Source organism: Cygnus olor, chromosome 3 (assembly GCF_009769625.2).
Source record: "Cygnus olor isolate bCygOlo1 chromosome 3, bCygOlo1.pri.v2, whole genome shotgun sequence".
In the NCBI taxonomy this organism is placed as follows: Eukaryota; Metazoa; Chordata; class Aves; order Anseriformes; family Anatidae; genus Cygnus; species Cygnus olor.
Genome location: NC_049171.1, coordinates 92,973,111 through 92,995,849, shown reverse-complemented (window position 1 = coordinate 92,995,849; position 22,739 = coordinate 92,973,111). Strand labels below are relative to the sequence as shown.

At 38.2% G+C, this 22,739-nt stretch overlaps 1 protein-coding gene across 3 annotated transcripts in view; it reads left to right on the top strand.

The window, feature by feature from the left end:
- Nucleotides 1-22,739, top strand: part of PRKCE (protein kinase C epsilon) — a 300,248-nt gene that overhangs the window by 224,057 nt on the left and 53,452 nt on the right. The gene's annotated exons all lie outside the window — the stretch shown is intronic.

Below are 22,739 nucleotides of genomic sequence, written 5' to 3'. Positions count from 1 at the left end.
AACTGCTCAGGAGTGTATAACACTTAGGGCTTGAATCCACAAAAACTTGATAGGAAGCCGACTCACAAAACAGAACAGGACAACATTATGTTTTGTAGAGTTCTTAATTCTGCAGTTTAAACTGATGGTAATGAGACGTGTTGTCTCATCAAATATCTGTTATATCCGTTTAATCGTATAGATTAGTTTTTCTCTGCTACACAGAAGCAAGTTACTTTCTGTTCAAGGAGAAATCAATAGTGCAGAGTCTGACTATAATTGATATTATCTGACTGTATAATGACTGTATAAACTCCTTTAAAAAAAAACAACTGTTCAGTAAAATTATTCCTTTTCTAAAATCCTCAGCTGCTTCTTTCCACCACCCCCTCCCTCATTCCAGGGGATTCTGGTGGGTAAGTCTGCCTAAAAATGTAGATTTGCTTAGAGAGTAAACTCTTTACTGCCTTCAACAGCTCTCCACAGACAAATAACGTCACAAGGCTAGAGATGCTGTTATTATTCCTCCAACAACTGAACTCTATCAGGTAAAAGAGTATGGGTAGGAGGACCATCCAGAGTTCTTCTACTTGAACAAGTATTTAGTAGATATACAAAAAATGCAACTGCTTTATGATTGATCATAAAAATCTCAATAAAGTGTCATAAAAGTGTCATCCAGCTGATGTGATCTTTTTGGACTTCAGCAAAGCTTTTGACATGGTTTCCCATAGGACCCTACTGGACAAAATGTCCAGCATACAACTTAACAAAAACATCACACAATGGGTGAGCAATTGGCCGATGGGCAGGGCTCAAAGGGTTGTGGTAAATGGGGCCACATCTGGCTGGCGGATGGTCACCAGTGGGGTCCCTCAAGGCTCCATTTTAGGGCCAGTCCTCTTCAATGTTTTTATAAATGATTTGGATGTAGGACTAGAAGGTGTTTTGAGCAAATTTGCCAACAACACCAAACTTGGAGGAGTTGTGGACTCGGATGAGAGTGGAAAGGCCTTGCAGAGAGATCTGGACAGATTGGAGAGCTGGGCGATCACCAACCACATGAAGTTTAACAAAAGCAAGTGCCGGGTCCTGCACCTGGGACGGGGCAACCCTGGCTATACGCACAGACTGGGCGACGAGACGCTGGAGAGCAGCCCCGCAGAGAGGGATCTGGGGGTTGTGGTTGACAGCAAGTTGAATATGAGCCAGCAGTGTGCCCTGGCAGCCAGGAGGGCCAACCGTATCCTGGGATGCATCAAGCACGGCATTGCTAGTCGGTCGAGGGAAGTGATTGTCCCGTTCTACTCTGCGCTGGTGCGGCCTCACCTCGAGTACTGTGTGCAGTTCTGGGCACCACAGTACAAAAAGGACATTAAACTGTTGGAGAGTGTCCAGAGGAGGGCAACGAAGATGGTGAAGGGCCTAGAGGGGAAGACATATGACGAGCGGCTGAGGTCACTTGGCCTGTTCAGCCTGGAGAAGAGGAGGCTGAGGGGGGACCTCATCTCAGTCTACAACTTCCTCGCGAGGGGGAGTGGAGAGGCAGGTGACCTATTCTCCGTTATCACCAGTGACAGGACCCGTGGGAACGGTGTTAAGCTAAGTTTAGGCTGGACATCAGGAAGAGGGTCTTCACCGGGAGGGTGGTTGCACACTGGAACAGGCTCCCCAGTGAAGTAGTCACTGCACCAAGCCTGTCTGAATTTAAGAAGAGATTGGACTGTGCACTTAGTCACATGGTCTAAACTTTTGGGTAGACCTGTGCAGTGCCAGGAGTTGGACTTGATGATCCTTATGGGTCCCTTCCAACTCGTGATATTCTATGATTCTATGAAAACTGAATTATGTGCTACCAGAAAAAGTTGAAAAGAGCCATGGTGTCTCTAGAATGGTTATTTCCAAATTACTGTTTCTAATCGTGTTAGGTCTTACGTAATTTAGTGCTTTGTGTGTTTTTTATGTGTCTGGAACAAAGGTTTTCTTCCTATTCTGAATTCAGTGAGAGTGAAGGGCTTTTAGAACTTTGTAAAGTTTTAACCAGGTTACAAATGACGAGTGATTGAGTGAGTATAGTCTAGAAATTTTCTTGTTCTGCATACCAACTAGGAATCACGTCAGAGTATTTTCTCTTATCTAGCTGGGGTAGAAAAAAGTTCTTTATCCTATCTAACAGCTTTACTTCCAGTCCACATCAAACATAAGATTGTAACCATTTGTGAAAACAGGAATGAAAAAAATAAACTAAAAAAAGAATTATCTTGAACTTAAGAGAGTCTCAATTTCTGTGTAGTATAAAGGCTTGAATTGATTTTTATTTTGTCTTACTCAACTTTATGTTTGTACATAGTACTGATACTAGATAGTATTTTCTATAAAAGTTTACTTGGTCAATATCAAATACTGGTAAGCATAGTACATCACCTTCATAGCTGGTGTAAGAAGGCATAAGACCATTGATTTAAGTGAGCTTTGTCCTGCTTGTAACCAGTGAGGTTTTTGTTTGTTTGTTTGTTTGGTGTGTGTTTTTTTTTTTTTTTTGTATGAGATCATATTACCAAAGCCTTGCCAGGATCTTAATTCCATGCTGGAGTTAGATTTGTAGAAGCTTACTACATCTTGTGACCTCAATTTACTTTAACTTGCATGTTTTCTGCTCTGGTAAGACATAAATAAACCAGCTCTGAACACTACACAAGCAACAGAGAGCACAGTGCAGCTCAGGACACTTCCATGGCCACCCCTTTCTGAAGGGTAAGTGCCTTGTCCCTCCATAAGCTGAGATCACTCTTGCAAAGGCCCAGCAACTCATTGTGTTGTGATGGAAAGAAGCATTTGGAAGCAACCAATTCACTGTCCAGGATGTTAAATATTTATTCACTAAAACAAGACTACATTTAAATATGGTGAACAAGTAACTTAAGCCTCAGCAAGGAAAAAAGTGGTCAGGCTCCCTGTGCTGGCTAACACAGTTTAGTGAATATAAAGGGCAGAGAATATTTAAACGAAGCTGTCTCACTCTATTTTAACCACCACAACCTCTAGTTTTAGCATAATTAAACTTAAGTGGATTTTTTTTCATCATTTCCTAACAGTAAGCCTGAACGGGCATCTTCCTGGGTTTTATTTCCATGCTCTGGTAATCTCATGTAATGGCCCCAGGAAGGCCTGAGATCCTTCTTTTGCTTGCCCTAAAGGGGCTGCCTTAAGGCCATAGAAGAAGTAGGTTGAAGTATAAAGTGCTCCTGCACTCAGTAGGTGGTGAATGGACCCATACTGATAGTTGCCAGACTGCCTTCAGGGCTCACTGGAAAACCTTTGATATTACGCTGAGTCTCTTTTTCTGGTGGGGTGGATTTAACAAAACTTTGGTGGCTGGAGGAGAAGGGCATCTGCTTTCAGTCAGCTGTGGAGCATTATATCGTTGACATAGGGTCAAAATAAATTTTGTATTTTAGAATTTATTGGGGTGTAGATTGCTAAATTTTAAATTTAAAATGTGCAGTAAGAACAATTATTTTGTCACTACTGTCTTGATAGGAGTAAGACTGTTGTGTCACTTGCAAGTAGGGAGAATATAGGAGCAAAATAAACTGAAGATTATGCTGGCCCCAATCCCTCCGTAACATGAACTAAAGTGGAAGTTCACCCCAATGCTGCACTGATTACAAAAGCAGAAAAAATTTATAAGGCAAAAGGAATGGAATGGTAACACAATAGTAGTACATTGCTTGTGGTGTCAAAATGCTAGCTAGGCAGTGCATGAGAATGGTGCTTTAAATGATACTTAAGGAAAGGATTTCCTGCCTCGAGTGAAGGAACCTTCCTCATTCTTATGGCAGCTTTGCTGCAAACAGTGTCTTACAATTAAACTTTCTGGACTGAAGATCTTCCCTTCTGCTCTGCTCTTGAAGGACTTTTAAAATATCTTCATATCTGTAGAATTTCAACAGTAATGCAACGTGTAAACTGCTGTGCATACCCACAGAAAATGCAGATCATTTAATATGTAGTCCGTGTGCTTGCTCACGTGCTGACTTAACACTAATGAGAAGAACTTGATCTGAATGCTTTGACTAGAAAGCACTTTGAAGTTAGCAAACCAACATCATCCTAAAAAATAACCTCTTAAATATGGGTGAAGGTCTACATCTAGCAAAGTAATTACATAGCAGCAGGTTAATAAGTGTAGAAAGAGAAATAGGAAACAGAAAGTTAAGAGTTTTGTTCCTGTCTCACTCCAGCATCATGTTTTTGTTTTATTTCCTGAGCTACAGCAGCTGAAATAATTTTATTATTTTATTCCTGCTCACTACAGACATAGAAACATGTTTTGATTGGCTTTGAAGTTAAAATGCAAAAAAAGCACACCTGATGGGGGAATTGAAATATTTTTTCTAAAAGGCATTTGAGGTTCTGTGTGTCAGTGTCAAGTCTGAAATTTTCCTGTGTGCACTAAGTGAAACAAAAAGTATTCCCATGTAATAAAACAAAAAGACATGTTTTGAAAAAGATTTCATAAACAAAGGTGGTCATGCACTGTTGTAAAATTACATTATATACATTATACTATTACTCTTTATCACTTTCAGTTTCAAGTATTCTCTTAGGAGGATTATCTTGTACAACCATAATTTTCCAATATGTTGTCTGAATCTGTGCATAGAACTTGAGTTGGTGTCAATATGAGTACTTTGAAAGCCAAAAAAAAAAAAAAAAAAAAAAAAGCTCATATTCTGGGTTTTTCTTTGGTTTCTTTTTGTAGATTTATTTTTTAATCTGCAGTTTGAAATTAATTCATCCACGTAAGTATAAATCCCTGGCTTTGTTTTTAGTATTTCAATGTGATAGGTACACATGTACAGGTAAAAGACCTGGTAAAAAATTAGGTCCCATTCTGTAGTCAAATCTTTTCGAATTGACCTTTCAATTGATGCAGACAGAGTCTGTACATCCTTCTCACTGGAGGCTCAGAACCATAATGAGCTTTATTCATAACAGGATTTTCTGAAGTTGGGGGGTGGTGGTGTTGTTTTTTTGTTTTTTAATACTCCACTGCATTCTTGAAAGAAAGGCCTTTTAATGAAAGTGTGTGGTTGATAATGGATTTTTTTTACTACATTTTTATATTTTATCTGCTTTGCTGCACATTAGACAGTGTCATAATTCATTGATAGATGCAGAGGAAAAGGCTTTGAAATTTTCCTTCAGAGTTGAAAAACTCAATACACAGAAGTTATGTGACCCCTGTTTGTTCTTTTTTTTTTTTTTTTCCAAATGTGGTTGTTTAAATATTTTCACATATTAATGTTATTTTGTGAGCACGAAATTAAAATTTTTCAGTACCAAGAATGAACTGAAAGCCTGAAACAAGGTAAAGTTCAGTTTCTTTTCCAAAACATAACCTTTATATTTTATGCTTTCAGTCTTCTTTCAAGCTGCTGCATTTATAATTTCAGTCTTGGTCCAGATAATGCCTATGTCACCTCCTTCATTGCTCTTTTACAGGATCACTATAATAACGCATCATTCTTTACTAGGACATTCTTTACACATTTTTTTTTTTTTTGCACATTCTTTACTTTACAATCTTCACTAGGGTAATGATATTTTTAAAAATCCATTTTGTGTATGTCTTCATATGTACATGGAATGTATTTGTGTGTATATGTAAATGCATAATGTACGGTTTTTGTGGTAAACTGTGAAATTACGAACTGTCCTACCAGGTCAGATCAGCAGTCTATAATGCATGAAGTTGCTGACAGCATGTGTCAGCGTCCAAAGACACTATTTAGAGAGAGCATGTAAGTGCCATTTTCTGCAGTCTGTTCCCTTCCTACTCCACCAGCATCCAAAATGGTACAAGGATGTTCAAAGGGACTTCTCTGCCTTAGTCCTTTTACTACCTACTTATGGAGCTATTGTCCATCACTTTTTCTAATCCCTGTTTGAAGCAGGTGGTAGTCTGCTTCCACAGCTACAGCAGCAAATTCCTGAAGTTGGCTAATCACTGTGTGAAGTTTTTGTTTGTTTCTTTCGACTCCCTGTTTTACTACCTTCACGAAGTGTCTAAGTTCTAGTATTGCAGGATTTTGTTTGCAGCAGTTCCATATTCAGTTTATCCACCATCTTTGCGATTATGTTAATCTCACTTATATCCTTCCTCATCCCATAAATTTTAGTCACCTATTGTAAGGCAGCTGTTTCATCCCTGTGATCATTTCAGTTACTCTTCTCTGTACTCTGCTTTCCTCCACTGCATCTTTTTTTTTTTTTTTTTTGAGTCACGAGGGCCAGACCTGCATATGATACTCGAGATGTGAGAACATTGAAATTTTATGCAGCAGTAGACCAGTACCCTCGGTCTGTTTCTTTGTGTTCTTACCAATGGTACCCAGCATTTTGTTGTCTTTTTTGAGTGCTGCTGTACCTTGAGGCAGTGATTGAAAGAGCTGTCAACAAAAACACAAGTTGATTCTACAAAGAATTAACTCTCAGTTCGAAGGTCAGCATCATGTAGATGTGGTTTCAGATATTTTCCCCTCAAAGGAAAATATTTTCACTTTACACCTATCTGTAGTGAAGGTCCTCACTGCCTTTTTGACCACACAGTTTGAATGGTCCTTTTCATGTTTCCTTTAACCATTAGCATAGCATCTGACTACTTGAAAGAGCTTAGTGTGAGCCACAGATTGCACTGTTCCCTCCCTTCTCCAAGCCATTGATAAAGATGTTGAATAAAACTGCAGTCAGAAGTGATTGTTTGTGGGACCCTGTGTTTGTGGGACTGAAATACTAACTTGTTAAGAATTTGTCAGATGAAATGTATGTGCTCATGTATGAAGTTATTTTTATGCCAATTCCTTTATTCGTAAAGAACTTCCCTCAAGAAAATTTCAGTCTCCTTTCCTTATTCTTGCCTTATTTTCTCTAGATGTTATGCCGCACTGACTTGTGCACTCTTCCTTCTTCCTCCTGCATTTCCTCAGCTAATTCTTAGAGATGTTAAGAATATTTCTTTGGCTACCCAGTCACCTGCTTCAAATGAAAAGTGCCACATGAGGCATATTCTTATAGTGTTTCCTCTAACAGAGAGTTTATTGCCCTCTGTTGTGCTTGTCAGTGTGTTGGACTACCTCACAAGCATTCCTGAGTTTTGGTTCAGACTAGAAATGCTGCTGTCAGTATTATTTTACAGATGTAGAAATGGAGTGCAAAAAAAAAGTCAAGAGGCGATTTAAGTGTTATTTTTCTATGTTCACTTGGGAGAGAAGAAAGTTGTCCTTGCTGTTGTTCCTGGTGAAATCTATCTTTACATTGGTATTGGGGTATGGCAAGCATAATGGGTAGAGGTAGTTCAGGATTAGGCTGAACCAGTGTGCCACTGTCCTGGATGATATTGGCCCATTTGTGCCCTTTGTCTTGAGGCCCTTATTCTGGGTAAGAGAGAAATTGCAGTCCATTGGGCAGTGGAATTTCCACTCTAGGTGTCCTGTACTCTTATTATTGCAAGTAGGAGTTGGTTTGAACTTGAGTTGACATTAGCCCCTCATTTTTACAAGATGAATAAATAAAAAATAGTTTTAAGGGGATTTTAAATCAAAGATTTGCTGGAATTGTTGAGCACGCAACATTTACCAAACTTCCTGAACCATGGCCAGGTTTTCATTTCTGAGGTTAATTCATTCTGTTTGGTTGCAGTATCTGCTTGTAAGGTCACCAGATGGCTGAAAGTTTTGTGGCAGTAATAATAACAAGAATTTAATGTAAATTGAATGTTTCCAGCTTGTAATTTCTCTCTCTTGGGCTTTGGATTGCATTACACTTTCTATTCAACCTGAAACTAAACTTTTCTGACCTGGATACATTCTCTCATCTCCCGAAGTATTTTTCAGAAACATCTTTCTTTCTATACTTACAAGAAAGAAGTACCACTTAAGCTACTTCAGTAACTGTCAAAGTAGGAACTTTACTGTATTCATGCACATACGCATTCCTTTTTCAGTTTATCTTATAGTGAAACAAATTCTGCAAATTCCTGAAGCACACATCTTTCTTTTTTATGGTCATTCTCCAGAGAATTAAACTGCCAGGCTATTCTGTAATCAACTTTGATGTTGCAATAAAAGCTGTGATCTCTAAAGTTTTTTACCTTTAACCAGTTAAAGAACAAATCAAAGAAGCAGATTTCTAGATAATTTAAAAAGAATACAGACACGGTAGATAAGTTGAAGTCTGTGTTTGCTTGTGTTTGCAAAACACTTGCCTGCCAGGAAGATAGAATTTCATTGAGCAGCTAGCAGGCAAACTTGACTCAATTTGGGGATCTTATCAAAAAAAAGAAATACAAATTCAAAATGTGCAGATATTTGCACATACAAGCATGTATTCACAGGACTATGGTTTTAAATCCCCCATGTTCCAGTATGCCCCGAGACTGTCCACTGAATGTACACAAGCTAAAGGCTCTCTACTTATGTGACTCCAGGCAGCAGGTGCAAGTCTGACTGCACAAAAGCTTTGCTCAAGTCAGAGGTCACTGGCTGCCGGTAATGTCCCAATAGCATCACCTAATGTATGTCCCCACTCCTTGTTTCAAGGCGAGGGAAACTTGTTGGTCCAGTTTTAAAACCTGCTAGCATTTTACTGGGTCTTAGAGTGAGTTCAGCCTTACTAAATCCAGAGCAAAGTCTTCATCGATAACCTGGAAGGCACTCGCCATCTACAATCAGCTGAGGCATCTCGCCCTCCGCTTTTTTCCCCATACCAGCTTGGCTAGTCATGCAGGGGACAACCTGTGCTTCGGGCAAATAATCTTCCTGTTCCTGACATTCCTGGGGATCACAGTGTACCAAACACTGATTGCCTTCCTTTGAGGGGTATAAATTTAATCACCATTCATTCATATTTGTCCAAGTCTTTGGAAGTAGATGCCAGGCACTGAGGGTGACCCAGTGCAGATGCAGTGTTGTTAATGGGGTCCATCAGCAGCCTCTGACGTGGTGAAGGGATGAACCAGCCCCAGGGTCCATCTGGCAGCCAGGCTAGAGGCACACCTTTGGGCACAAGTGAAATGGGCTGAAATGGAGCTCCTGGGCCCGTGAGCAGGGCTGGAGGATTGTCGCTCCCAAAGGAGGCTGGGCAGGGACATTAGAGGCTGTAAGTGCCCTCAGGGCCCTATCACTAGCAATTTTAAAATTGCAAAGGGGATTAAATGCTAAATTTGGTGCTACAGAGGATGACTGCTCAGTTCAGGAGACGGTCCTGTGCTGAGGTAGTCCATCAAGGTCCTCATCTCCCTTTATCAGTTCATGCAATAGCTCTGTATGTGTGCTGCTCTCTCAGCATTCAGTGTACAGGAAAACTTGTGCACACTTTAGTTATTCTGAAGTGGATGTATTTATTTTAATTTATATTAATTTTATGAAATGTAAACTCTTTTTAGTCTTTAGTTATATGGTTGTAATTTCATTATCCCTTTTTGTTGTTTTTTGTTTTGTTTTGTTTCAAGTTTTTTGCTGCATGAGACCAAAGCAAAGCATGAAACGTGTGTGTAATAGCGGTGCGTACAAGAAACATGAGAGAGCATGTGAAGGTTAAATTTCCCTCTCTGGCATCTGCTCTATAGCAGAGCAGGTTATCTGGTTTCTGCTTAGCAACAGAGGCTCCACAGGGATTTGTTCAGAACATTTACCCAGGGTGGACGATCTGCCCATAAGCTGCTCTTCATGCTGACCTCCATCTCCAGATGACCAGGGAATTTTGATGATGATGTGTTTCTGCAGGGAGGTTTAAGGAAAAGCACTGAAAATCTTTAGAAATTCTCTAGATTATTATCTATTATCAACATGTAATTAAACTGTTACCAAGAACAGTATAGGAGTAGGAAAGGTGACATAAGATGAGAAAAGGAGAGGACACAAATTTGTGTTTGGTCTTGCACCAAGCATAAGGTTAGCAAAAGGTCTTTTAGTCTGTCTCTTCCTAAATAGCCTGATTCAGTGATAATTTTATGTTGGTCTCTCAGAATGAAGAATACACTTTATGAAGTGTAGATGAGCATCCCTTTCTTTGCTGCAGTCAATGCAGTGAAGCTTGCTCTGAGGGAAATAGGCTGGGCTCTCATAAAACTGGAGCTTGATATGTGCACTCCCTGCAGCTCAGCGCCATGAGGTGGTTCCTGAGGCTCCAGCAGCAGCATTGCACCAGCTCTCAGCAAACGCTGCATGGCACTGAGGTTGGGCAGCAGATACCCTGCAAGCACTTTTCCAAGCACTGTTTTGAGTAGTTGTCTCACTGTTTCTCCCTGTCCATCCTATCTCTACCCCTTCTCAGAATATACTGGCTCCCTGTGCAGAGGAGCTTTCAGTCTGTTTTGCTAAGTACAGCATTAGTACAAAGTTGCTCTGTCGTTGGGTCTTGTTATGGTACTTTACAACTAATAGTAGTATACATGTGCACTCCGCATGCTTCTTTGTATATGTGCAGTCTGAAGGATTGAACTTGAATATGAAGAAATGTGGATCAACATGTTATCGTGCATATCACTATTACAGTAAAATGAATTAATAGCTGCAAGAAAAGAAAGGTCCTGAAAGAAAAGCTGGAATTAGATATTTCTGAATAGAAACATTTCTTAATTTACTTTAGAGCTGCAACATATCTATTTTTGCAGTCATAATTATTTTGTTCTGGCTCAGCTGAGTTCCAAAAAGAAAGTCTCTTTGGTAAAACTGCAAAATAATATGTTGTTTTTCTTTCATGTGATTGGAGAGACAGTTACTCATAATAATGTCTCATTTTAAGGAACTTGAAATCCCAGGCAAGTTTTTGTTAGTACAAATGCAACTATTTTTTACTATTCAGAACATCATGTTCAAGTAAATTGTAGAATATGAGTTATTTCTGGCATCTAGGGCATAGTTTGTGAACTGATATGACAGTATCTCATATAAATTTTCCATCTGGATGATTGCAGTGCGGTAGAAGTTTTTTTGTTGTGTTGTCAAGCTAGAATCAACTGTTGTCACTGGCTGACCTTTTTTTTTGAGTACGTGGGAACATTACTGAAACTCTTCACATCATAGAGAAGAGCTGTTTCTCTGGTAGTGAATATCTTTATGTTGCCAAAGAATTCATTCATCTGCTTCTTTTGAATGGAGCACAGGATTCCCTGTCCTCCCCCACTGCAAACTTTCTAAAAGTACAAATGAGCCAATTCCTTACCACTTCATCTCACAAAATGTCCTGTAGGACATAGTCAGTGGCCTGGTCTAACGAACCAAAAGTTTGAACATCAGGTCCTGAAACAAGGCCAGAGAATGCTGTAATATTGCTGAATACAAAACATTATGCACCAGTAGGTGAGTCAGTGAATCATCTTACATTATTTTGCTTAGTGCAAAATGATTGAGTTGGTTATAATAGTAAGGAAGTGTGGAAAAATGTAAAGGAATGCTCTGATGGGAACATTAATTATGAATGACTTGATGAATGCAAGGGAATTGCTAGCCAGCTAGAGACTGGAAAATTATCAACGCTAAAGAATAAAAAGCTTGTGCTGAGGAAATAGTAGAGGACCTATATTTAATGCTCATATTTTGCTTCCTGAGTTTCATTCAGTGATTCCTCTCCAGAAAATAAAAAAAAATTAGCTGAGGAGAGTACTAGTCTTTTTACCCTCCCCACTTTATTGCTGAGACAGAAATAACAATTTAAAACCAGTAAAGAATATCTGGTAGGGAGTGTTTCTGTAACACAGAAGAGCAATATAAATGTATTATATAAGCAGTACATACATGGGCTGGCACTACTGCGGCACAGTTTTCCAAAGCCCGTTCCCACATCACAGTTAAAGAGGTTTAAAAGCTTTCAGAGAATTCTGAAATTTCTTAGTAAATGCAATAATGTTCATGTCAAGCTTCTATCAGCCAAGCTAATTTGTGATACAATATATCAAATAGATTGTGTGAACTAATTTTGAATAACCTTTTGTACTCTTCTGCGATGCTTTCTTTTCTTCCACAGTGTCTCCTACTCTGGTCAAGGGCAAGTACAATTTTGAGCTAGAAGAAGGGATGGATTTTTCCAGTGCCAGATTTTGTAGCTCAGGACAACTCTCCTTTGTTGCAAAGGCAAAAATTTGTTGTTGCATAAGGAGAAAGAAAAATCCTGTACATCTGTGCTTTCTTTTCTTATGAATTTTTTATCTTTTTGGTGGTTTCAAAAGTGAAATTCTAATTCTGAGAATGTATACACTTAGTGGAATTTAAATATGAGATATGGTTAAGTATTCCTGCTGTAGTGCCCACTTCAGTTCAGCATGCCTCGTCCTGATATACTTGAATGGAAATCATACCCAACAGAATTACTTGTCAGGGTAGCTTTAATACAAGTAACTCCTTGCTAAAGGCATTGTCATGTCTACCTGTATGATGAATGATGGGTTCCTCGATCTGAGAAAATAACTTCTGCATTTCAGTCAGCTGACTGCAACCCTAGAAACAAAATGTTCTGCTGCTATATATCATCCCTGTGATATAAGGACTTGTCCACTTAGCTAATTACTTCCAATTGTTTGTGTGTTTTCTTTTGTTTTGTTTTTCCAGCTGTAATGAATAATTTCTCAGAAAATGGTTGCTGGATGAGTATTTTGTCCCATCATTTTCATTATCTTCCTTAACTGGGTTCCTTTTCCTTGTGGTAACATTACTGCTAGGCCAACTGGCTGCATTCCCCAGAGATTTCTCTGTTATTTGTGTAGCATCTGATGAATTTACTCAAAGACATAAACTAGATGCCCAGGTGACACAGAAAAGCAGAAATTATAAATACAAGAAACCTTGCAGAAGCAGACCAGGGTCTGAGGAGAGACCTAGGGTATGTGCCACCTCTGTCTAAGCTCCTTGGTGAAATATCAACAGGTAAAAAGTTGTTCTAGAAGTTCTTAAGTGCCTTCAGAAACTACATAGTTAGTTCTAATTGGAAGACAGTGTTTATATTTTTCCTATAAGAATCAGAGCAAAGGAATATCAATAGCTGCCTACACATTGTAACATTTCCCGCATAATGACATTTTGTGGGCTTGATATAATTTTCTGCAATATGCATCAGGCCATTAAATGAGAGGTCTTTAAAATTATCCCACCAGAACTATTCTTCTTTCCAAACATCACCGAAAGAAAATGAGATCAAAGAATTTCATAAAAGGCTCTTCTCGCAGCTTATCTGTCATCAAATGAAGGTATTAGGGAAATGGCCTGAGAAGCTTTTCCTACTTGATACCCCTTTTGAAGTGACTAGAACTACAAAACTCGCCATTTCTGCAGAGGATTCCAGTTGTGTTTCTCCCTTTTGTGGGAGGAAGGGCACGAAAAACCATACTGCACCAGCTGGCACACTTCTGGGGTCCCTGCACTCACCCCAGGCTGTGCCTGGCCTTTCAGGGAGAAAGAAGGGAACAGCCCTTCCCCTCTGCTTGCCTTGGAGCTCGTGGCTCCCAGCACTGCAGCTTGGGGCAGAGAATGGAAGATTGGCATCAGTTCCCAGAAACATCCAGTGAGTAGAGAACACTTCTTTCCTGGATAATTTGGGATTAGAGATGGAAAGCTGTAAGTCTTTTTTTTTCAGTTGATTTCTAAAGTTAAATGGTAGGGGACAGAGTTGATGAAATGGCAATGCACATAACTTGTTCTGCACCTTCATTGCAAGCATTTGGCTAACAAATTCCACATTTAATTCTGATCTAAGCCCCATCTGAGTTAAAGACAGTCTCGCCATTAAACCCTGTAGATACTGTGTCAGAACATTAGGTATTGTATTACATATGCCACAGAAAACATTCACATAGGCAGAACGCTTAATATCCATCAGTGACAGGAAGGAAAAAAGTAAAAAAAAAAAAAAAAAAGTGGAAAGTAACCATAAAAATGAAAATGTTTATGCTCACATTATGATATTTTAGAGTTATGATATGAAATTTTGATCTATTCAAGAAACTCAGGTAGAGAATTTTATGTCATATTCCCACTGAGTAAAATGAAAGCTGTAAGGGGAGCAGGCTGACAACTCTCCACCCAATGTTTTGTGTTACATTGAATTAGTCTAACCTTTATCATTTTAATAACAAGATTAATGAAATTGTGAACCATGTTTTCTTTTTACTTGACCTAGTATGAGTCTGGCACGCCAACTAATATACGTAGTAAACTCAGTCAAGATAGTAATCTAAAGAATTAGCTATTTGGAAAAAAAGTAGGAAGACTGTTTTCAAACATAAGGTATTCGTAGTTTACATGGGAAAAGGCATTGTGTAAGGAACTTAGCTGTCATCGGTTATTCTACTGTACATGATTGTCAGTTGCAGGTTCCAAGGGTATAGGTCTTCTTCATATCCATACCTTATCATACTCCAAAACCTATAGTACAGATGAGGACCTGTATATTTCAAGAGTGATGCTGAAGTCAGTGGATCTTGTTGGTCACAGTAACGTGGGATTAGATTGTTTGAATAATTGAAATAGCCAACTAAACTTTGGGAATATGCTCAGGGAATAACCAAATGGTACAGTTTTTCACTGTTTGCAAATTTGAGACAGACAAGCTTCTCTTCATTTTGGACAGTCTTAAAATATTGGATTTGTCTTTGGAAAAATCATTAAACAATACTTCCTTTCTGAATGACAGTCAAGGTAAAACCTAATCATTCCGTGATATTTTTTAAAGAGAACAGGTGATGCCTACATGTCCTGGTTATTTTTTCCTGCTTTGAATTGTAAGTTGTAGTTTCCATAGTTTTATGGCCTATTGCCTGGGCATAGCAGTTCCCCTGTACCCCATCCAGCCAGTTTATCTCAACATATATAGCTAAGCTATATTTTCCTTTTTGAGTAGTGCTATGGGATGCATTAGGAGCATGAAAAACATGCTAAACCCCACATTCTGTTCTAGGATCAATTGATACTCTGCAGGGAGGCAATATAAATCTTCCATGACAAGAGCAACATACCAGGCCTGCTTTATTAAGATTAGAGATCTCAGACAAACATCTTGCTTAAAAACCCTTTTCGAATGACTCACGTTGTAGGTCAGCAAATGCTGCAATGCAAGTTTTTATAGTAATACAGTGTAAAGGTTTTGAGAACCTCTGTACTGATTCTGAAAGCACTGTTTGGAAACTAGTCATTATATTCAATTTGTAGCTTTTTCTGGCCCTTTACATGGTTTGACATGATAGGGTGGAGAGTGTTTCAGGAGAATTATTTCACTGTCTCAAGGAGGGCCAACCATCCTTGAAACTATTTTCCAAACTTCAAACAAACTTTGTTTTTTATCCCACAGGTTCATCATTGACATGGTATCTGAGGCCTATATAGAGTCAAAATATTTTGTGATCAGTTTATAAAATCAGAAAAAAGAATCAGTTCTTTGCATGAGAAACAAAGGGGAAAGCACTGAAGGGTTTCTCTGAAGGCAGTATATAACTTGCAGCACAGCTAGGAATTGATATTTTGACTAAGGTAAGCACAAGAAGTAATGTAAATAAGTTGCAGTAGTGAAAAGAGTTTCCATTGGTATTTTCTCAAGTATTGAAGCAGCCTGCCAATGGAGATCGAGGAATCCTTATCAGTGGTGATTTTTAAGAGCTGGTCAGAGTAATTTCGGGAATTGATGCAATTTCTAGGTGACCGTTTTTCTGGCCTGTGAGGCAGAATAGGTTCGAGGAACACCTTTCACTGCTGATGTCTCCTGCTGATGGGGGACTGAGAAGGGAACAGGACATTTCTGGCACAGCAGGAGATCCTTCTGCAATGCAGTGTGGACAAACCTACTTCCCCTCCAGCAGACCAGACTAGCGAAGACTTGCAGCTTCTGCTTCTAAGTCTTTCTGGGCCAAGTGGAGTCCAGTCAGCAGTGCCATTCAGCTTTGCAGTTTGATTGCTGGCCCACAGCAGCCAGAGACAGCCTTGCAGCACTGAGGTTAGTTCCCCTTAGCTTAGGTACAGCTGAATCTGCCTGCTGGCTATAGCATAAGCTAGATGACCTTGCAAGATTTCTCCGTCCAATTTTGTGTGGTTCTCTGACCCTCCAGTCTATGTCTTGATTTTGAGGGCATCCTTTTTTTCAAGTTAAAAAAAAAAAGTATTCAAAATTGAACGCTGGGAAAAGCTGAGTGAAACTGAGCAATAATCCCTATCTATAATGGTGTGCAGGAACTTGAGAAAAATTTGAATTGTCCAGTTGACAAAAAAATACCTTTCTTTTTTTTAAGAGGAAGATGCAAATATCCCAAATTTGTAGTCCTTGTGAAGTTTAAGATAACAGTTCCTGTGTACGGGGCATTTATTCCACGAAATGTGGGATTCACAGAATTTGTTCCCATCTTATTTGGAACTCCATGAAAGCATTGCTACAAAACAGGAAAAACATCACAATTAGCCCTGAGAATAAACACTGAAGTCAGAGACAGATAACGTATCATAGTGTCTTGTTGAAGATTGTTACTGTAAACTTCAAAAGGGAATTAAATGGAGAGAGCTTTTTGTTGTTTTCTGTAATGTTATACCAGGTATTTCTCTTGTTTTTGTGTTTATCCTTCCTAGTGCTGGGATTGTGGAAGATGGATCTACCATTCTGGTTAGTCTTCTGCTCAGGGTGTTAAAGGTTTTCATTTAGTTCTGCATACAGTGTGCCTGTGCAATTTCCATCAGAAGCAGGAAATGTTTATTCAAGTTCTGAGGGGTGGGACAGTTGCTGCAGTTTTAGGTAATTTTAAACAAACTGAGCATCCTGTTTAAATAGAGTTAAGTAATCACAGTTTTGTACTAGTTAGAAAAGAATTCTATACATGCATGATATGAATAAAATATCATCTTACACAGCATACCAATGATGTGATATATTTATCTGACTTCTTGTGCAATAAAAGTTATATCTTTGACTTTTGTTTTGGTAAAAAGTTTACTGGCAGAACATGTCCCATTACGTAACAGTACTCTATTAGAAAATAAACTATTTTGTATTTAAATTCACCTGTTTTTAATACACATACTAATTTCCCTGATATTTCCAGTAACCTTTGGAGAAATCTAATTCAAATATGACTCTCTTAAATTGGGAAGGAAAAAGTGTATTCACACAAAAACTTAGTTTAGGGATCTAGTGAAAATCAGGAAGAAGTTATTCATACCCAATTGTATGAGAAACATAAAGAAAAAAATGGTATTTGGAGTAGGCTGATAAGGTTTATCAAGTGCAAATTTTACTCAAGATGTACGTTTGATGCCTTTTCTAAATTCTGTACTTTTAAGTGTTGTGAGGGTTGAACTGAGAGACAAAAAACAGTAGTGAAAAGATTTATTCTCAGACTTGTAACGTAGATGTACGTCTCATATTTGAAACTGGAAGACAGATTATGTGTGTGGTTTTTTGTTGGTGGTGTGGGGTTTTTTGTTTGTTTGTGGGTTTTTTTTGTTTTGTTTTGTTTTGTTTCATTTTTCTATTGGGTCCCCCAGCTGATAGGACTTGTTTGAAAGAAAAAAAAAAAAAAGGAGTTTGTACTGTTGAGATTGTGAAAAATCATTGTACTTAGCTTTATGTCTACCAATGCATTGTCTTTAAGCTACATTCTAATGTTAATGAGATTTTAGTTGGAAAACAAACAAAGGACAGACAGGTTAATGGATAACAATTTAAAATAAAATCTTTAAAGGGCTACACAATAATTTATGTAAACACTACATCAAAGTCATTCCGTGTCTAAGCTTTCATACAGGGGTTTACGTAGAAGCCAGTTCCTCAACAATGGTATTATTCTACATCTGAACAACTAATAGACTGTATAGTGTCATCTGTTAAATCAAAATTGATTGGCAAGATTATCTGGTCTTACTAGTAGGAAGGTCTTAGTCATTAATCACAGCTTCACAGAAAGGAGCTGAATTGAGTCTGTTATGTCCTGAGAGTTTATTATTTTTGATGTTTCTGGAAATCATCCCACTTTTCCCAAGTAAAAACTTACACATTATTCCAAATATATAAAGGTAGAAGCTCTGCCCAATGGAACTAATAACATCTAAAACGAAGTAAATGTACAGTGGTGGCAGCAGGAGGATGGCACATAATATATAGGCTAATATTAACAAAATGTGTATAAATACAATCAGAGAAAGCAGTTCTGAAGAGGGTAATGGGTAACAATCAGAATAAACAGTAATGGGTTAGAAACATTTGCTGTAGAGCTGAAGGATGACGGTTTTGAATTCCAAGGAGGATGAAAAACAAAATTAGGGCACAAATGCATTAGTAGAATGAGAGAGAATATGAAATAAAATTCCTAGTTTAAGTGACAAGTGGGCTTCTTCTCCAGAGAGTGATTGCAACAAAGAATAGAGGAGGGGTTTCTTTTGAGCTCAGTTCTGAAAACATAAAGCATGCAGAAGGATATCTCATTAATAAAGTCAAGAGGTGAGACTTGAATAATAGAGGTGTTAAGACAAGCAGTCATACACTTTAATTTGGTAGTTGAAGCCACAGTCAGAAGATATTGTGAAAATACAGAGTAAGGTTGAACTTTTTTTTACTTGATTTCTAGCCTGTTTACCCCATGTCCCCTTTTAAAATCTCTTACCCATGCTCTCTGCTCTGTTTTTCTTTCCATTTATTATTTTAAGTATTCTCATTCAACCATACCTTTTGAGAAACTCAAGGAAAAGCAGGTATGATTAAGGACTAAAATAAACTCTGTAAGAGAATCTAATTTCTTCAGAAAACATATTGGCTTACTTTGCAGTACTTTTGTGCTTTATAGATGCCAGGAGAGGATTAATCTACAATGTCTTTGTTTCTGATTTTTCCTTTTATTTCAGTTTATATAATTAAATAGTTCCCAGGACTCCTTTACGTTTATTTTGTTCACCAAAACATGCTTCTCGAATGTTATGAAAATTAAGTGCAGAAATAATGCAGTCCAAATTGAACCCATTCAATTTTTTCTTGGAACACGATCAAAAATAAAGTCATAACTTGTATCTAATTTTTAACTGAGTAAACATTGTGTTGTTCCTTAATAATGCGTAATTCTTCAGAGTGTTCACACTATATTCTCCGACTTAAATACCTGAATATATCCTGGTGATACATGTAGCAAGATGTATATAATATATATAATAAGGCATAATTCAGTTGCTTCACAACTACTATTAGAGGATGAAATCCTGTCTTCATTGAACTCATAAAGGTCTTGGATTGCACTGTGTGCATGCATACATTATGGCAGAAAGGTTATATTCAGAGTGATAGGAGCTTGTATTTTGATCATTACCTTCCGATCAAAGATGAGGAAAAAATTTAAGTATCTATCAGAAATGAAAATTGTGTCTTTGTTGTAGTAGTTGTAAGAATCAGAAAAAAAAAAAAGAACTTACCAATCTCAGCTAATATTCATAAAATATTCTCTCTTCTCTTGAATCTTCTTTTTATGTAAATTTGGGTGCCAACTGATGGTGTTGTTGTCCTGACCAACAAAAAAAAAAAAAAAAAAAAAAAAAAAAAAACTAGCTTTAGGAAAGCAGCTTTTTATAAGGACTGGGTATATTTCATTCAAAAGGTGTTATCTTCTAGCGTTGAAACATTGGCCTGCTGTGCATGTGCATGTTGTACCTCTCTTTTATTTACCCCATGTTAGTGCTTGAGAATTAGTATTTTTCTCCTTAAAAAATCAAAGCCTTTCCCAGACTCATTACAGAGAATAGAACCGTCAAAGTTGTTTTGGTTTTGGTTTTGTGTTCTTTGGTTGGTTGGGTGGTTGTGTGTTGTTTTTTTTTGTTTGTTTGTTTTTTTCCTGTGAATTCTGATTAGGAAGCTGAAATGTGTACCCAGGAAAGCTAGAGAAATAACCTGAAATAAGAATGTGTAGCAGAAAAAAAATGCAACAGCATGGCAATATCAATCGTAGAGCTATGACTTGCAGTTTTACTAGGTATACTTTTGAAGAGATGGTCAACTAAGCTGCAGAATCTGACAGAATAAGATCCCCTCACATGAGAATGATATATGCATAGTAAGAAAGATGGGAAAAAGGAGAATAGCATTGACCAGCTCTGGTAAGGGAGCTGCTGCTAAATATTTGCTCAGACTGTCTAATGACAAGATATTCTGCTAAACAGTCCAGGTGTAATTTTCAGTTGGCTAAACTGGAAATTTCCTGCAAAGGACTGAACCAAAATAAAGGAAGTTGAAGTTTGAACTAATATCTAAATTCTGATATTTAGAATCAGCAATTAGGTATTTGGTGAATGTCACAAAAAATGGCTTTGTCTGGCTAAAACATTGAAATATTAATGTAAAAATGATTAAATGTGTATCCTGATATCTTAGGAAATGGCCCTGGTCTAAAAAGTCGTGCAAGCCAGCCTTTATTTTTGTGCTATGTCACTGGTGGTTGGAAGAGTGGTGGTACCACCATTGGGAGCAGCAACTCCCAGCTTAGTGGCAAATTGAATATCACTATTTGGGAGTCGCAGCTGTAAAACATAGCACAATTTCTTTGCATCAGCATTGTTTTATACTTACGATATAAGTGCAGAAAAAGGGTAGCTACACAGGCCATGAGTATGGCTGCTCAGGGGAATGTGAATTGCAGCTTCCTTTTCCTGTTGTGCCCACTCGCATAGACTGTTGACTTTGGAAAGGTTAAAACAGCAGTGTAAGAGGGTCCAATTTCAGCAAGTGTTAGAAGTTACTTTAGCCAAATGTTAGTCAGACTCTCCCCAGCCATCAGTCCAAATAGTTTTTGTGCTTGAAACAGTGCACTGTATCTTTCCATGTAAAATTGCAATGTGTCGCAAAGGGACACTTGTGCCAGAAGTACTCATCGGAGGTGCTCTGTCACTAGTGCACTGATGAGGACCCTAAGGAAGGCCAATGCCTGCATCTTCTTCTTAGGGATATTGTATCCTCTTATATTAGGCTACAATACCAATATAGCTGAAGTTTTGACTTACTCTATTGCAAAACTGACTGCATTTTGTGTTATCCTTCAGTTCCAGCTTCTGAAATCATAAGACCATGTGAGAGCTATCAGATTTTCTTTTAAAAGGAAAGCTGTAATTCTCTCACGAGTTCCAGAGAGGAATCAGACATCACACAAGGACCTGTATTTTTGCTTAAAGCGAGCGAAGAAGGTGATCATTACACCCTACAAAAATTTCAAGAGATCCGCACCATGATTTTGAAAGTTTCGCATCAGTAATATAGAGCATTGCAAAAAGAATAAAGACATGGCTCAAAAGCCATGCTCTTTTGAGTTTATGATACAACCAGAAGCTTTGATACTATTCTTTAGTAGGTTTTTCTTAATACAGAATGGTAAGAAAAATTTTGGAAAATGTGCCAATACTGTTAGCAATGTTTTACCAAGAATGCCAGTCCACCTGGATTCTGAATTTGATCCAGTCTGCCACTTGTTGTGTTCCCAAGATATACAGATAAAGGCATGAGGTTTTTTGTCTGCATCCTCTTTCTGTAATCAGCAAAAAGTCAGCAAAACATATCTAGCCTCCTCCAGGAAACAACCCTGATAAGTATAGCATCTAGGCACTTAATGAGCTGGATTAATGCATGTGCTTAAGTTTAAGCATATTTTTAAGTGCTATGCTTTGAATCTGAGCCCTAGAGTAGACGATTAAAGAGAAACGGCAAACATTTATGATTTCTGGGCTCTTCTCTATAAACTGTGTAATCTGCAGGCTTGGATTCACTGGTGGGAGGCTAATTAACTTCCGTCTTGTTGGATTTGTCTGTCCAAAGCAATGCAGCATCGTCTCCTTTTCTTCAACCCTGCACACCAGACACCACAAGCCAAAGCCAAACTGCAGTGTTATATGGAAGTTGGATAGGGGCTCCTTTACCTAAAGTCCCGTGTTTGCAGGCCTGTGTACTGTGTGGCTCGGGAAGGACATGTTTGTTTCCCATGAGCTAATGCAGACCAAGCAGTGTGTGCTCAAATCCTTTCCCACATCATACAAGAATTATCTCCACCTCTGTCTTAACTCTTGTGCATGGATGTAGATGTTTAACAGTATGAAAATAAAGAATCTGGAGGTAGGCTTACAAACCAAGGGCCAATGGGCAAAGAGCTGAGGATTTAGGGCTGTTAGTACAGATTAGGGAAATCTGTGCAAATGCGTAAGAAACAGTTACAAAAAATAGGACCTAAGTTATACCAAGTGGATGCATGTTGTTTCTTTGCTTATGCCTTCATCTGCATTGTCAGTTTAAATCCTAAAAGTTTTAAGGTGCCAAGCACATATTTGATTTACTAGTGTTCTCATTTCTGATTATTTTGCTGAATGCTTGAATTTTGGATTTATTTTTTTTCTGAAACATGACAAAAAGGGGTGGTTACCTGAGAATCTCAGTTACTGTTTGCAAACAAAGTTAATTTTTGGTTCTCCATGGAGTAAGGCTTGAAAACTTGAACTTCAAAATGATAAGGATCAGAAGCAAATAAAGAGAACTCAATGTATATTTTAATAGTGTAATTATATTCTAGTGTCTAATGAGATTATGAGGCAATTTAAAGTTATGAGTGTTTGGGATTGGCAGCACTGGTTTCTATAGCTTAGCCATTCTATTTCATTTTTGCATAATTTGGGAAAGATACTTTGGAGACAAAGTAGCTGATAGGAGAAGTAATAAGGAACCTGAAATTTCCCCAGCATCTTCATCAGTTGACAGAAATGACTCTCTCTTTATTA